Here is a 16,128-nt window from a genome sequence, read left to right on the forward strand (position 1 = left end):
TTTTGAAGAATTAATTTTTATGTTTCCCTGTGGTTCAACTCGGACTTGTCGCTTGTGCTACCTAGTAGTATAAGTAGTTAGTTCGTGTGATTATAAATTTTTATTTGATTTGGATCAAAATATTTATGATACCCTTTTCGGTTCGATTAATCAACACTTATAAAACTACTTATTTACTTACCTTATGTGGTAATGAGCAAATTCCATCTTGTGAAGTTACGTTCTCAACTCCCTATTCAGTCAAGTCTTCAAAATGGTAGGCTTATTGAATTGGCTACTTGGATCATTCCCACCCATGCAAATTAAGGGACGAGCCCTCATAGGTAGAAGTTCATAACTCACTTAGGATTCAAATCGAATCGCATATGATCATCCTATGAAATATCAACCTCTTCAATTAATGAATTTATAAGGAGAGATTAAATACTTTGTTGGGATTGGTGTCCTAAATCTCCTTGTAATCTCGTAGTTTATAAACTCTATATAAACATATTGTTATTAATAAAATAAGTGTTATTTTATAAGCATATACTTAATCCAATAAACTAAAATTCGAGGTTATTTTATGTAAATTTAAATAAGTATGTAGAGACATGCATGTGGATCTTATTTAAATACTAACCTAAATGGTCTGTAGTAGGGTGACACTATGGATACAGTCCGCTTTGTAAGTGTTACAAGTGTTGTAAAGTGCTACAAATGATTTGACCTTGATCATTCATGTGGAGACATACGAGCGGGGGTATCCTATACAAAGAGTTTGAATAAGACCGGACCACAAAATGATTAGTCTCTTTATATAACATTGTTGATGATAGAGACTTACATTTCACTAGGATGATCATAAGTGACATGACTTGAATCCTGAGTGAGTTGTGAACTCCCGTTCATGAAGGCAGTCTTTTGATTTGTATGGGTTAGAGTGGCCAAATTGCCAACTCAACAAGCCTAACATTTTGGGGATGGAGAGCTGGGAACTCAGCTACACAAGACGGAGTTCACTCCTTCCCGGATGTAGGGGTAAGTAGATAAACTGCTCCCTTAAAGGCTGATTCCAGGTCTTGAACATAATGTCGCACCCTTTCCTGGCTCGAGAGGACTTAGTCATAGTGGGACTATGACTTATTGTTCATTAGAAGAATCAGTGGTACTTAAAGAGTTAGATATAACTATAGGGGCAAAATGGTAATTTGGCCTAGCTGTACTTACGAGCAATTTGTGAAAGGTCATCGCACTGTTGATTGATTATATCCAATGGACATAGAAATATATTTGTAGTGCAAATGGTGCAACTGTCGGTCTTTAGTGGAGTGTCTGACAGTTAATAGATGGTGGATAATGTAATTAAAGAGTTTAATTAATTATTCACTTACCATTGGAGCTTCAAGCTACAAGTCCATAAGGTCCCCTTGGTAGCTCAAAAGGATTATGTTGAGAATCAGTTTGTTGGTTAATTTGAATTGTTCAAATTAATAAAAGATAATTTAATTATATATATGATATAATTAAATTAATTCAATTATATATGATATATTGATATAATGTATTTTGATACATTAATTGGAGGAATAAATATTTGAATGAGATTCAAATAGTTTTTAATATAATATAAATATGATTTATATTAAATGCCATAAAATAGAGAAAAAGAACTATAGTTTATATTGTATGTGATGCAATATTAAAATTATAGTTTATAAATATAATATGATAAGTTGGTTATCCATATTTATTTATATCTTTTATTATTTTGAATAATAATCCCTTTTTCTAAAAAAAAACTATCTTAGTAGGTGGTTATGAAATTTTTATGGCAATTGGAATAAAATGAAAAAGAGTTTTTCAATTTTACTACTAATTCTAAGATTTCCAAGAAAACAAATTACAACAAGATCGTAAAGGAGAGGCTATACAATATTCTACACGACAAAAAGGGCGATAGGCTCTTTGTCCATGCGATAAAAGAGAGACTATGCGATAGTCTACACGATTGGAAGACTTTTTCTATGCGATAGCCTATACGATTGAAGCAGTTCCTATGAGAAAGTGCTACTTTGATCGTCTTCCTTCTCCAAACTCATAAATATCCTCTTAACCAAAATAGTCAGAGCCCAAAAATCCTGGGTTCTCACCCTAAGTATACCAAGGAATTCAAGTGGTAGTGTCCCTGTTAGTTTGAGGATCGAGTTATTGTTTGCTGCTTGTCCGAGAGGAGTGTTCGTGACTTGTTCGAAGTGTTTGTGAACAAGTTAAATCGATGGATTACTTGAAGAATGGTTCTTCAAAGGTATAATCTCTTAACCTTTGTTTTATTTCAAAAGCATGTTGTAATTTACTTTGATTGCATAATCTTCTTGTATGACTATAAATGTATAAGTTTAATCACAATGGAATTTGGACGATCCGCTTCTGCTCAAGGAACTCCTCATGTTGAGTTTCCCTTCAATTGGTATCAGAGCCAGGTTATGTTCTGATTTCCAAATTGCATTTGTTGTATTGAAATTCATTTACAGTTTCTAATGGATTTTAAGTTCTACGATGCGTTTAAGTGTTAAATGTTTGTGGTTATCTCTGTTTTTGGCTTTCTGTTTACTTTACAAAAGTTAATTTGTAAGGTCCTGCATTTTTTAGCAATATTCTTGCAATCAAGTATGTATTCATTTGTGTTTTTTGAGTCGTCCATGAAGAAGCGTCAGACGCAAAGAGTTGTAGTTCGCTTCAATGGAGAAGATGAAACGATGGTCGCATCGTGTAACTCAAGCTAGACAATCGTTTAGATTTGGCTATGCGTTCGTGTAGAATGTTTTACTCGATCGTGTAGAATTTGCTAAACGATCGCATAGCTAATGCTACACGATCATGTAAAGAGTTTACTCGATCATATTGCGTTGGCTACATGATCGCGTAGACGCTCAGGGGTTAAACGATCGCGCGGCATTTTGATACTCGATGCAAGGCATGCACGCTAAATGATCATTTAGGTTATCATGCTCATTGCATAGCCATTAGCTACACGATCGCAAGGTATACGATACTTGGGGCTTGCTACTCGATCGTGTAGACTATCATGCTCATTGCCTAGTCATTAATTACACGATCGTATGGAATGCGTTACTCGAAGTGCGCTGCACGATCGCGTGGACTTCCATGCTCATCGTAGAGTCCTAAGCCACTCGATAATTACTATACGATCATTTATACTGAACGTGCTTTACTCAACGATCAAGTGACGAGGCTTCAAGGTGGGCGGTTCAAGACCCGATTCACCTATGTCAAACTAGTTGGCTCCAACTTTTGTAATAGTTTAGCCTTTGTTTTCCGATTTTTAGATACACTATCCCGGTCCATCAACTTTAATTAAATATGCACGTGATGTATGTTTATTATATGTCATAATGTATGCCATATAGTTTTAAAACCCATCATAGATTATGCATTAATTTTCATGCATCATTTTATATTATAAATGTTATAATATATTAGTATGCATGATTTAAATTACATAAAGCCTGCTTATGCATCATATAATATAATAGTTATAATATATGCATGCATTAAAGCATATCCATGCATCATCTATATTATAAATGTTATAATATAAGGTTGTATGTTAGCATAGAATGTATGCTTAGTTCATTACTTGTTATATAAAAGTTATATATATTAGTACGAATGAACAGTGCATGAAGTATGACACTTAGATTTATTTATAAAAGTTATAAATATCTTATGTATGTCTAGCAATGTGAATAGTTTTTATTTGTTTCATTTACTTTATAAGTGTTATAAATTAATGAAATTAGAATTAAAATTAATAATAAAGAGTTGCATACAAACTTAGGTAAAATCATTTTTTAAAATAGTTTAAAATATGATTGAGATAGATCTAAGCTCACAAATTTCTAATGAGATTAGAAATTAGATTAATCTTTTAAATCGTTTTAATAGGATTAAATTGATTTCAATAAAATATTAAATTTGTAATGAATCTATCTATAAGGAATCTTTTGTTTAAGGCGAGTCCTGACTAGGCTGAGGTATTTAAGCTGACGAAAATGAAACACCCCAACCTGGGAAACGACCTGGAAAGATGAATTAGATAGATTTGCTACAAGCGTGCAATTGTTGATTAATATTTGTTAAAGTGTTTAATGAATGTTAATCAAATTTGTTTAACTTTTCAAAGTAAATGTTATTTTTGGGCAAACTTAAACAATCACTTAGTAAAAATAATTAGTCGTATTTTTCCAAAGTAAATTAAACTCTAGATTGTTAAAATACTCAATGGGAGGAAAAGATATATATGATATTTCATTTTTCCATTTACGTTTCTCCTTTAATATTCACACCGTGAGATTCATGCTTGGCCTCGTAGCACCCTAGGAGAGTCTCCCTTCGGATGGTGTTTGCATGGGTCAATATCAAGGTGAATAGAGAGGTATTCATAGTAAATGGGAGAATGATGTGTGCCAACATGTCCTGCAGTCTCTTTCATTAGTTTGCATCGTGAAACCTTCTTGCACGGCCTCAAGGCGTCCTGGGAGCGTCCCCCTTCAGATAGTTTGTGCAGTTGGTCAATATCAAGGCGAAATCAAGAAATGGATAGGGTCGTTTTAGTTTTTGACCCAATCGGTTTTTTCCTTCGGTTGGCTAATTAGGGCGAAACTCTAGGATCTAAAATGAAGGGTCACACTTACAGGAAATTGTTAAACAAGTTAATGATTTTTTGACCAAATCATGATGAATGATCATTATAGGAATAAGATTTATTCTGGTGTAATGATTAGTTGAGAGTGTCTTAATTCAATGAAGGGAGAATTAACTACCCCTCGGTGGCTTTTGTCCTAAATCACTGAAGCGTCATTGCAAAACTAGATATTAAATAGGGTTCATTTAGATTTTTTCTAAACCTAATTGGATTTGTTTTAAAGAGTTATGCTAAGATCTAATATAGATCAATATGTTTCTTTTTTTCAGCAATATGTCGAATACTGATTTTTTGTTAGTTGCCTTTTCTACTTTGACCGATTTTAACTGCATGACGTAGAAAGAATCTATTAAAAAAAAATTTGTGGTAAACGACCTCAAAGTTGTCATGTTTGAGGATTGTCTTCAAGTCACGACCCCTGATGCACCACGAAATGTTCGTAATGCATAAGAGGTGTGGAATAAGGCTAATTTGAAGGCCCGACTTCACATTTGCTAACATACCTGATGCATTGGCCATGCGATCATAGAATGCATAAATGTTCATTGCACATGCGATCATGGAATCATTGCAAGAATTGTTTGAACGTAAGTTCTCACTTTGAAAGCAAAATGGGATTGATGACAATGAAACTAATAGTGACAGTTCCCAAGATAATCTCTAGTTCATATTGAATATCAAGGGACTAATAGAGAAGGTAATTGTTGATAACTCTGATGAAGTTCATCAACGAGGATTGTCCTCTGAGATGAAATTTGGAGTCTATAATATGGATTTTGATATTGATCCCACTACTCTCCAGAAAAGAAAGAACTCCAAAGACGATAAATGTGATTTATTTGTCTTGGAGACGTGTTTAGTAGAGAATGATGATTCTGCCTAGATAATTGATTCAAAGGCTACTAACCACGTGTGTTAGTTCCATTAAAGATTTAGTTCCTGGAAATAGTTGGAAGCTAGAGAGTTGACTCTTAAAGTCGGTACTGGTGAGGCCGTTTCAATTGTTGCTATAGGCAGGCTCAAGTTATTTTTGGAGAAGAAATGGTATCTGTTATTAGATAACATTTATTTAGTTCCTCATATTAAGAGGAACTTAATTTCAGTTTCTTGTCTGATTGAACAAAATTATTCCATTTCATTCTCTGAGAATAAAGTGTTTATTTTTTAAGAATATAATAGAGATAAGTTTTGGTTTAATGGAAAATAACTTATATGTACTAAGGTCATTAGTCATAAAATTCGTGCTCAATACTGAAATGTTCAAAACAGCAACAACTATAAAAAGACCAAGAATTTCTCCTAAAGAAAATGCTTATCTTTAGCATCTCAGGTTAGGTCACATCAATCTCAATAGGATTAAGAAGTTGGTAAAAAAGTGGACTTCTAAATGGTTTAGAAGAAATCTCTTTGCCAGTATGTGAATCATGCCTTGAAAGCAAGATGACCAAATGACCTTTTACTGAAAAATGTTATAAAGCCAAGGAAACCTTGGAGCTTATACATTCAGACCTCTATGGTCCGATGAAGGTAAGAGCACGAGGTGGATATGAATATTTTATCTCTTTCATAGATGATTATTCTAGATTTGGGTATCTATATCTAATGTAACAGCTCTTGAAAAGTTCATGAGTACAAGACTGAAGTTGAATACTTGTTAGGTAAGAAGATAAAAGCACTACGATCTGATCATGGTGGAGAGTATATGGACTTAGGATTCCAAAACTATATGATAGAACATGGAATCACATCCCAATTTTCAGCCTCAGGTACACCTCAGCAAAATAGTGTATCAGGAAGGAGAAACAGAACCCTGTTGGACATGGTTCGGTCTATGATGAGTTATGCTCATCTTCTAGACTCGTTTTGGGGATATGTAGTAGAGACTGCAGTTTACATTTTGAACAATGTTCCCTCAAAGAGTGTTTTTGAGTTATGAAGAGGTCATAAAGGTAGTTTACGCCACTCCAGGATTTGAAGGTGTCCAGCCCATGTGCTTATGGAAAACCCCAAAAAATTGGAACCTTGTTCAAAAGTGTGCCTATTTGTAGGTTATCCCAAAGAAACGAGAGATGGAAACTTATATGATTCAAGTGAGAATAAAGTGTTTGTATCAACAAATGCTACCTTCTTGGAAGAAGATCACATAAGGGATCATAAACCATGAAGTAAATTTATTTTAAATGAGATTTCTAATGAGACTGATGAGACTTCAACAAGAGTTGTTGAACAAGCTGATAGATCAACAAGAGTTGTTGATGTCAGTTCATCTAGTCAACCATATCAAGAGTTGAGATTGCCTCGACATAGTGGGAGGATTGTAAATCCACCTATATGCTACATGGGTTTAACAGAAGCCCAAAACATCATATCTGATGATGGAGTTGAGGATTCATTCTCTTATAAGCAAGTAATAGAAGATGTTGACAAAGATGAATGGATTAAAGTCATAAATCTAGAAATGGAGTCTATGTACTTCAATTCTGTCTGAGAGCTTGTAGATCAACCTGATGGGATAAAACCTATAGGTTGTAAATGGATCTACAAGAGAAAAAGAAATGTAGATGAAAAGGTGCAAACCTTTAAGGTTAGACTTGTGACAAAAGGTTATACCTAGGTTGAGGGAGTGGACTTTGAAGAAATTTTCTCACCTGTTGTCATGTTAAAGTCTATCAGGACTCTTCTGTCCATATATTATGACTATGAGAATGGAAAATGGACGTCAAGACTGCCTTTTTGAAGGGTAATCTTGAGAAGATCATCTACATGGTTCAAACAGAAGGATTCATTGAACGAGATCAAGAGCAAAAAGTTTGCAAGCTTAATCGGTCCATTTATAGACTGAAACAAGCATCTAGATCTTGGAATATAAGATTTGATATTGTGATCAAATATTATGGCTTTGATCAGAATGTTGATGAGCCTTGTGTTTACAAGAAAATCATCAACATCTCAGTAGCTTTCCTCGTGCTGTATGTGAATGATATCCTACTCATTATAAATGATGTAGGCTTTCTAACTAATGTTAAGAAATGGCTAGCCGCCCGATTCCAAATGAAATATTTGGGAGAGACGTAGTTTGTTTTAGGGATCCAAATCATAAGGGATCGTAAGAACACAAGGTTGGCCTTGTCTCAAGCATCGTATATTGACAAGATGCTTATCATATATTCGATGCACAATTTCAAGAAGGGTTTATTACCTTTCAGGCATGAAATTGTTTTGTCTAAAGAACAGTGTCCTAAAACTCCTCGAGAGGTTGAGGAAATGAGACATATTTTCTATGCATCGGCTATTGGTAGCCTTATGTATGCAATGTTATGTACTGGACCTGACATTTGCTATGCAGTAGGGATTACCAATCGATATCAGTCCAATACAGGATTAGATCACTGGACGACGGTAAAAACGATCCTCAAGTATCTTCAGAGAACGAGGGACTACATGCTCGTGTATGAAGATAAGGATTTGATCCTTATAAGATACACATACTTTGACTTTCAGACTGATAGGGATTCTCAGAAATCCACATCAAGGTCAGTGTTCACTTTGAATGGAGGAGCTATAGTATGGGGAAGCATCAAGCAAGGATGCATCGCGGACTCCACTATGGAAGCCGAGTACGTAGCCGCTTGTGAAGCTACTAAAGAGGCTATTTGGCTTAAAAAGTTCCTTACTGATTTGGAAGTTATTCCAAGTATGTCTTTGCACATCACACTTTATTGTGATATCAATGGTGCTATGGCAAATTCTAAGGAACCTAGGAGTCACTGAAGAGGCAAGCACATAAAACGGAAATATCATTTGATCCAGGAGATTGTGCATCACAGTGATGTGATTGTCACGAAGATCGTGTCGGAGCACAACGTTGCTGATTCGTTTACAAAGGCTTTCATGGCTAAAGTGTTCGAGAGTCATCTAGAAAGTCTAGGTCTACGAGATATGCGACACATTGTCTAAGGCAAGTGAGAAATGTTACTAAGGTATAGTGTATGCCCTAGTTTATTGTATTTTGTACTTTATTTGTATTGTACTGTCTCCCTTGTTAGGTTTTATGTCCTAAAACTCACAATTTGTAAAAGAATAATAATATTCTATAGTTAATAAACTTGTTATTGATTTTATAATTGCATACATAAAAGTCTAAATCCAATAAATTAAGATCCATGGCTATTATATTAATACTTGAACTTTATGTAGAGACATAAAGATGAATCAAGCTCGAGTAAATAGCAAAAACGATCTATAGTACATGATTAAGGTTGGGTACCTTATTCTGGTAACATTATTGGAGGCGGCCTACTCTATAGTTGTTGTAAGTTGTTGTAAAGTTACTATAAACAAAGTGATCCAGATTCGTTCATGTATTTGACATGAGGAGTGGGGGTGTTCTATGCAATGAGTTTGCATAAGATCGGAACAAGAAATAAGTCATTCTTACTTTATAACGTTGTTTACTATATAAGATTGACTATTTCACTTAGATGACCTAGGTAACTCGATCTTAATCCTGAGCTAACTATGAACTCCTATTTATTCAGGGTTATCCTTAGATTTGCATAGGTGAGGGTTGGCTCAACAGTGTCGGCTCAATAAGCTTTCCATTTTAGGGGTAAGACCGAATAGATAGCTGGGGACATAGGGTGCAAGACGGAATTCACGCCCACCCGATTTAGGGATAGGAGAAAGGTTGTTCTCTCAAGTACTGAATCCAGGTCTTGAACAAGAGGCCCCACCCCCTCACTGGCCTGAGAGAGTTTGGTTTAGTGACTGGATCACAAACCAGTTGTTCATTAGAAGATCAGTAGGAACTTAAGGAATAAGACGTAATCTTGAGACATTTGACCCAGCCGTTATTACGAAACATTTGACCCAACCATTATTACGAACAATCTGTGAAGGGTCGACTTACTAATTATGGTTAAATCATATGGACATAATTTATCTACAGTGATGGGAGTTCAATTATGGGTTTTAGTGAAGTGGCCCATTAGTTAACGAATGGGGATTAATTCGATATAATGAGTTTAGCCAATTAATCTCGGATCAGTGGAGCCCATGATCTGTAGGTCCGCGGGTCCCCCTACTAGCTCATAAATGGATTAGCTTTAGAGTAGTGTGATAAGTTAATTTGAAACATTTAAATTAGAATTAAAGGAATTAGTAATTGTATGAGATATAATTATACGTTTAATTTTAAGAATTAAACGGAATAGGAAAATTAATATTTAAATATGATTTAAATATATGAAGGTGGATTTGTGTAAAATTAATTTAATATCTGATATTGAATTAATTAGAATTAATTAAATTGTTTATTAATTATTATTAATTTAATTAGAAAAATTAATTATTGAATTAATTTTGTAAAATTAATAAAGATTTCATTTTTGAAAAGAAAATTAATTTTGGAAATTAATTTTGAAAATCAAATTTGAAAAAGAATAGAAAAATGAAAAATCTCAAAAAGTGGGGTTTTTCCACTTTCTATTCAAGTAGCATGTTCATAGTTCCACCATGAATTTGAGTCTATCTTCCAAGCATAAGCTGCAATACATGCAACAATGGTGTTTGCATGATAGTCATGCAATAAATTAAGAAGATTGGGCTAAGAATCGATGATGCCATTGACAGTTTTTTTTACTGAAAAAACTTATGGTTGAAGAAGGTCTTCAACCATAGTGATGCAGTAACCTTATCTCCAAATTCCCTTAATCCAAGCTTATTTTGAGTCCCACAATTCAATCTAAAACTCCAAGAGAATAGTGGAAAAGATCTTGAGGTGGTCTATAGCAAGATTTAGAGAAATTTACAGCTAAGAATCAAGATTTCAAGAAGTTCTACAAAGGTATGGCTTGAAACCCTCTTATTTTAGTATGAGCATGCTTTAATTATTATCAAAATTAAAGAATTAGAGTGCTTATTGATCCTTGTTGCTTCCGCTGCTTGCTGATATATTCCAACATCCTTAGGCTTTAGGACAAATGGGAGATTGTTGGGATTGATTTCCTAAATCTCTTTGTAATCTCATAGTTTGTAAACTATGTATAAACATATTGTTATTAATAAAATAAGTATTATTTTATAAACATATACTCATCCAATAAACTAAGATCCGAGGTTATTTTATGAAGATTTACACAAGTATGTAGAGACATACAGGTGGATCTTGTTTAAATAATAACCTAAATGGTTTGTAATAGATGGATAAGGTTGGGTACCTTATCCTGGTGATACTATAGATACGACCTGCTTTGTAGGTGTTACAAATGTTGTAAAGTGCTATAAATGATCTGATCCTGATCATTCATGTAGAGACATGCGAGCGGGAGTATCCTATATAAATAGTTTGTTTAAGACTGAATCATGAAATGATTAGTCTCTTTATATGACCCATTGATAATAGAGACTTACATTTCACTAGGATGACTATAGGTGACATGACCTGAATCCTAAATGAGTTGTGAACTTCTATTCATGAAGGCGGTCCTTTGATTTGTATGGGTGAGAGTGGCCAGATTACCAACTCAACGAGCTTACCATTTTGGGGATGGGGAGCTGGAAACTTAGCTACATAAGACAGAATTCACTCCTTCCCCGATGTAGGGGTAGGTAGATAAATTGCTCCCTTAAGGGTTGATTCCGGGTCTTGAACATAGTGGCCACACCTTCTCCTGGCTCAAGAGAACTTAGTCATAGTGGGACTATGATTTATTGTTCATTAGAGGAATCAGTAGTATTTAAGGAGTTAGATGTAACTACAAAGGCAAAACGTTAATTTGGCCCAACTGTACTTACGAGAAATTTGTAAAGGGTCATCACACTGTTGATTGGTTATTTCCAATGGACACAGAAATATATCTGTAGTGCGAATAGTGCAACTGTCGGTCTTTAATGAAGTGCCGACAGTTAATGGATGGTGGATATTGTAATTAAAGAGTTTAATTAATTATTCACATACCATTGGAGTTTCAAGCTACAGGTCCATAAAGTCCACTTGGTAGCTCAAAAAGATTATGTTAAGAATCAGTTTTGGGGTTAATTTGAATTGTTCAAATTAATTAGAGGGAATTTAATTATATATATGATATAATTACATTAATTCAATTATATATGATATAATTGATATAATATATTTTGATACATTAATTGGAGGAATAAATATTTGAATGAGATTCAAATACTTGTTAATTTAATATATATATGATTTATATTAAATGCCATAAAATAGAGAAAAAGAACTATAGTTTATATTGTATGTGATGCAATATTAAAACTATAGGTTATAAATATAATATGATAAGTTGGTTATCATATTTATTTATATTATTTATTATTTTGAATAATAATCCATTTTTCTCAAAAACTACCTTAGTGGGTGGTTATGGAAATTTTATGGCAATTAGAATAAAATGAAAAAAAGTTTTTCAATTTTACTACTAATTCTAAGATTTCCAAGAAAACAAATTACAACAAGATCATAAAGAAGAGGCTATACAATATTCTACACAACAAAAAGAGCATATACGATATGCTATTTGTCTATGTGATAAAAGAGAGGTTATGCGATAGTCTACACGATTGGAAGACTTTTGCTATGTGATAGCCTAAACGATTGAAGCAGTTCCTATGCGATAGTGCTTCTTCGATCGTTTTCCTCCTCCAAACTCACAAATATCCTCTTAACTAAAATAGTCAGAGTCCACCACTCCTGGGTTCTCACCCTGAATATACCAAGGAATCCAAGTGGTAGTGTCCCTGTTGGTTCGAGGATCGAGTTGTTGTTTGCTGCTTGTTCGAGAGGAGTGTTTGTGACTTGTTCGAAGCGTTCATGAATAAGTTGAATCGAGGGATTACTTGAAGAATGGTTATTCAAAGGTATAATCTCTTAACCTTTGTTTTATTTCAAAAGCATGTTGTAATTTACTTTGATTGCATAATCTTCTTGTATGAATGTAAATGTATGAGTTCAATCACAATGGAATTTGGACGATTCGCTTTCACTCAAGAAACTCCTCAGGTTGAGTTTCCCTTCATATTTCACGATCCAACCTTATATAAACTTTTTGTATAGGATACCACATATCTTCACATGAACGATATAGATCAAATTATTTGTAACAATTATAAGGTGGGTTGTATTCATAGTATCACTAAGATAAGACATCCAACCTTATCCATATACTGTAGAACCTTTATGTCATTTCTTGAACATGATTCCCTTGTATGTCAATCACATATTGTTCAAGATTGCATTTAATAACATTGAAACTTTTATTGTAATGGATGATTTCATATTGCACATAAAACAATTAAATAGCTCATTAATTACGGGGTTCTAAAGCACAAATCTCAACACTCGACTCGAAAGCTCTGCAATTTAAATGTGATCAAAGTAAGTACTAATTTTTCTATGAAGATTATGGTCATTGGAATCAAAAGCTTTCCCGTTGAAAAATGCAATGGAGAGAGATGTCCATGGGGCGGGGTGGGGTCGGGGATGTCATTCCCCATCCCCATCCCCGTTCCCCATTTCATATCCATCCCCGTGAAATTCCCCACAGGGATTGGGGTGGGGATTCCCCACGGGGAATTTTTTCCTATTGCTTTTTTTCTTTTTTCTTTTTTTTTTTTGTAAAAAGCCAATTAATTTAAATCATTAATGTGAGCAAATTTTGATTAAATAATTAACTTTATCACTAAATTGTTTATTATGGTTAGTTTTAGATGACAATTTGAATTTAAAGATATATTACACAAATTTTAGCCTAAAAATGCTTATTAATTTTTTAGTAGAAAGAAATAAATATAAATCAAATTATTCACATATTTAATCTAAATTTAAACATTCAATTTAAACATATTCATTATCTTTCCCAATAAATAATCAAATTTGAAATTTAAATGTAATATTTATATAATAATAATAATAATAATATAACATTAAATAACTATACTAAATAAATATGTAAAAGTAATTGGGGTAGGGACGGGGAACATTCCCCGTCCCCATCTCCGTTTAGCTCATGGAGAATTTTTTTTCCCACTCCCTCTCCCATTCCCTGCCTAATCGGGGAATCCCTACCCCGTTCGGGGTGGAGCCCCCTAGGAAAATTGGACATGTATTAAACTTTAATTCAAATCGGTTATCTGAAAGAATATGTGGGTGAGAGGAAAGAGGAAGCTGATAGAGTAGCCTAATGCAATCAAGCAAGAGATGAACAATGTACTTATTGAATCAGAGAAATCGGATGAGGCTGAGATCAACTCTCTAGTTTTATATAGAGTATTCAATATAGTAGTCCAATTTCATTTATTTATTTTTTTTCTTATCCATTCAAGATTTGATTTAAGTGTTAGGATGTATTTACAGTTTTGTATCGTGAAGTTTTAAACTCCAAGAGAAGTCAATATTTTCATTAGAAAGACTATGTACTCAAGTTAATTTCACTTAAAGTTCTCCTTGAGTATGAGGCTAAAGGAATGTAATTCCAAGCGGAAGTATGTAAATACACGTACCAATGTAATTCAATTTGAAAAACTCGAAAAAAACTAAGTAATTATAGAAGAACGGGATAAGCATTTACAAATTACAACATGCTTCTAGAGAGAAAAGGACGAGAAAAACTAACTCTTGAAGACTTTTCTTCTCGTAATTCCTCTCCTCGAAACGGAACAATGTGGACACAAGATCTCCCTCGAACTGGAAAAACGCCTCTCACGAACAAACATCACAAACAAAAGACACCCCCACTTGGTTTTCTTGTTATTCTCAGGACAAAATTCAAGGATGTGTAGGCTCCTTAATTTGGTAGGGAGAAATTTTTTATGTGAGAGAGGATTGGGGAAGAAGATCAAATACACATAAAGAACTCCGCTATTTGCTTGTCTATGATTTATGGGTTGGAAAAATATTAATAAAAACAAAATTCTCTTTTACTTTTATGTGAGAGTGAGTTGGTTGAAGAAGGAGTTAAAACTTTCATCTACTAACTCACAATAACTCCCCATGGCAGTTACTATTTTAAATTTAAATAATTTATATATTAAATCGAAATTTAATATATAATTAAATAAAAATATTAATTGATTAAAAATTAATTATTATCATATATTTATTTTAATTTGAATTATATGCAAATAACATCTTCTCACATAATTTTAATATGAATCTCATTCCTATTAATTATAACCTTTAGTTTTAATATGAATCTCATTCATATTAATTGTAATATATGGTTTAATATGAATCTTATTCATATAATTAATATTTGAATCTTATTCAAATATTTATTTCTTACATACTATAAAGTATAATTTTGAATCTCATTCAAAATTAACTTTATGTTATAATGTATCTTTATATATTATCTTAATTGTATCTTATACAATTAATTCTCTTATTTAATTTGAATAATTCAAATTAATTCAAAATTAACTATTTCTTGTTTTACCCTTGCTGAACTAGTAAGGGGACCTATGGACCTACAGATTAGAAGCTCAAATGATACAAGATTAATTAATTAAACTCACTAATTAAATTAATCAACATTTATTAACTGCATGTCACTCCACTAAAAACTCGCACTTGCACTTTTCACACTGTAGATATATTTTAGTATTCATGGATATAAGAAATCAATAGTAAGTCGACCTTTCACGAATCGCTCGTAACTACAACTGGGTCAAATTGTAGTTTTACTTTTGTAGTCACATTTAACTTTTTAAATACCACTAATTCCTCTAATGAATAAACTGTTCGTAGTCCAACTATAAACTAATCCCTCTCGAGCCGGTGAGAGGGTAAAGTTTCAATGTTCAAGATCCGAAAGAAGCCCTTAAGGAAACAATTCATCTACTTACCCTAAAGACGGGAATGAGTGAATTTCATCTTGTGTAGCTATGTTCCCAGTTCCCTACTCAGAAAAATCCCTAAAATGGTAGGGCTTATTGAGTCGGCGAGTTGAGTCACTCTCATCCATACAAATCAAAGAACCGCCCCCATAGACAAGAGTTCAAAACTCACTCAGGATTGAGTTGGAGTTACTTATGGTCATCCTATAAAATGTTAATCTCTTCAGTTAATGGTGTTATATTAATCATTTCGCAGTTCGATTTATACAAACTCTTTGTATAAGATACTTCCACTAGCATATCTCCACATGAATTATTAAGATCACATCGTTTGTAACACTTTACAGCTTGTGTAACAATTATAAAGTGGATCATATCCGTAGTGTCACCAGGATAAAGTACGAAATCTTATCCATATACTACAAACCATTTAGGTTATTACTTGGACATAATCCACTTATATGTTTACCACATACTATTCAAGTTTCATAAAACAACCTTCAATCTTTCTTTAATGGATAATAGCATATAAAATAATCAACCATTGTTTCAAATAACATATTGACTAC

The sequence above is a fragment of the Benincasa hispida genome, chromosome 2 (assembly GCF_027475165.1).
Source record: "Benincasa hispida cultivar pf3 chromosome 2, pf3_genome.v1.1, whole genome shotgun sequence".
Classification (NCBI taxonomy): Eukaryota; Viridiplantae; Streptophyta; class Magnoliopsida; order Cucurbitales; family Cucurbitaceae; genus Benincasa; species Benincasa hispida.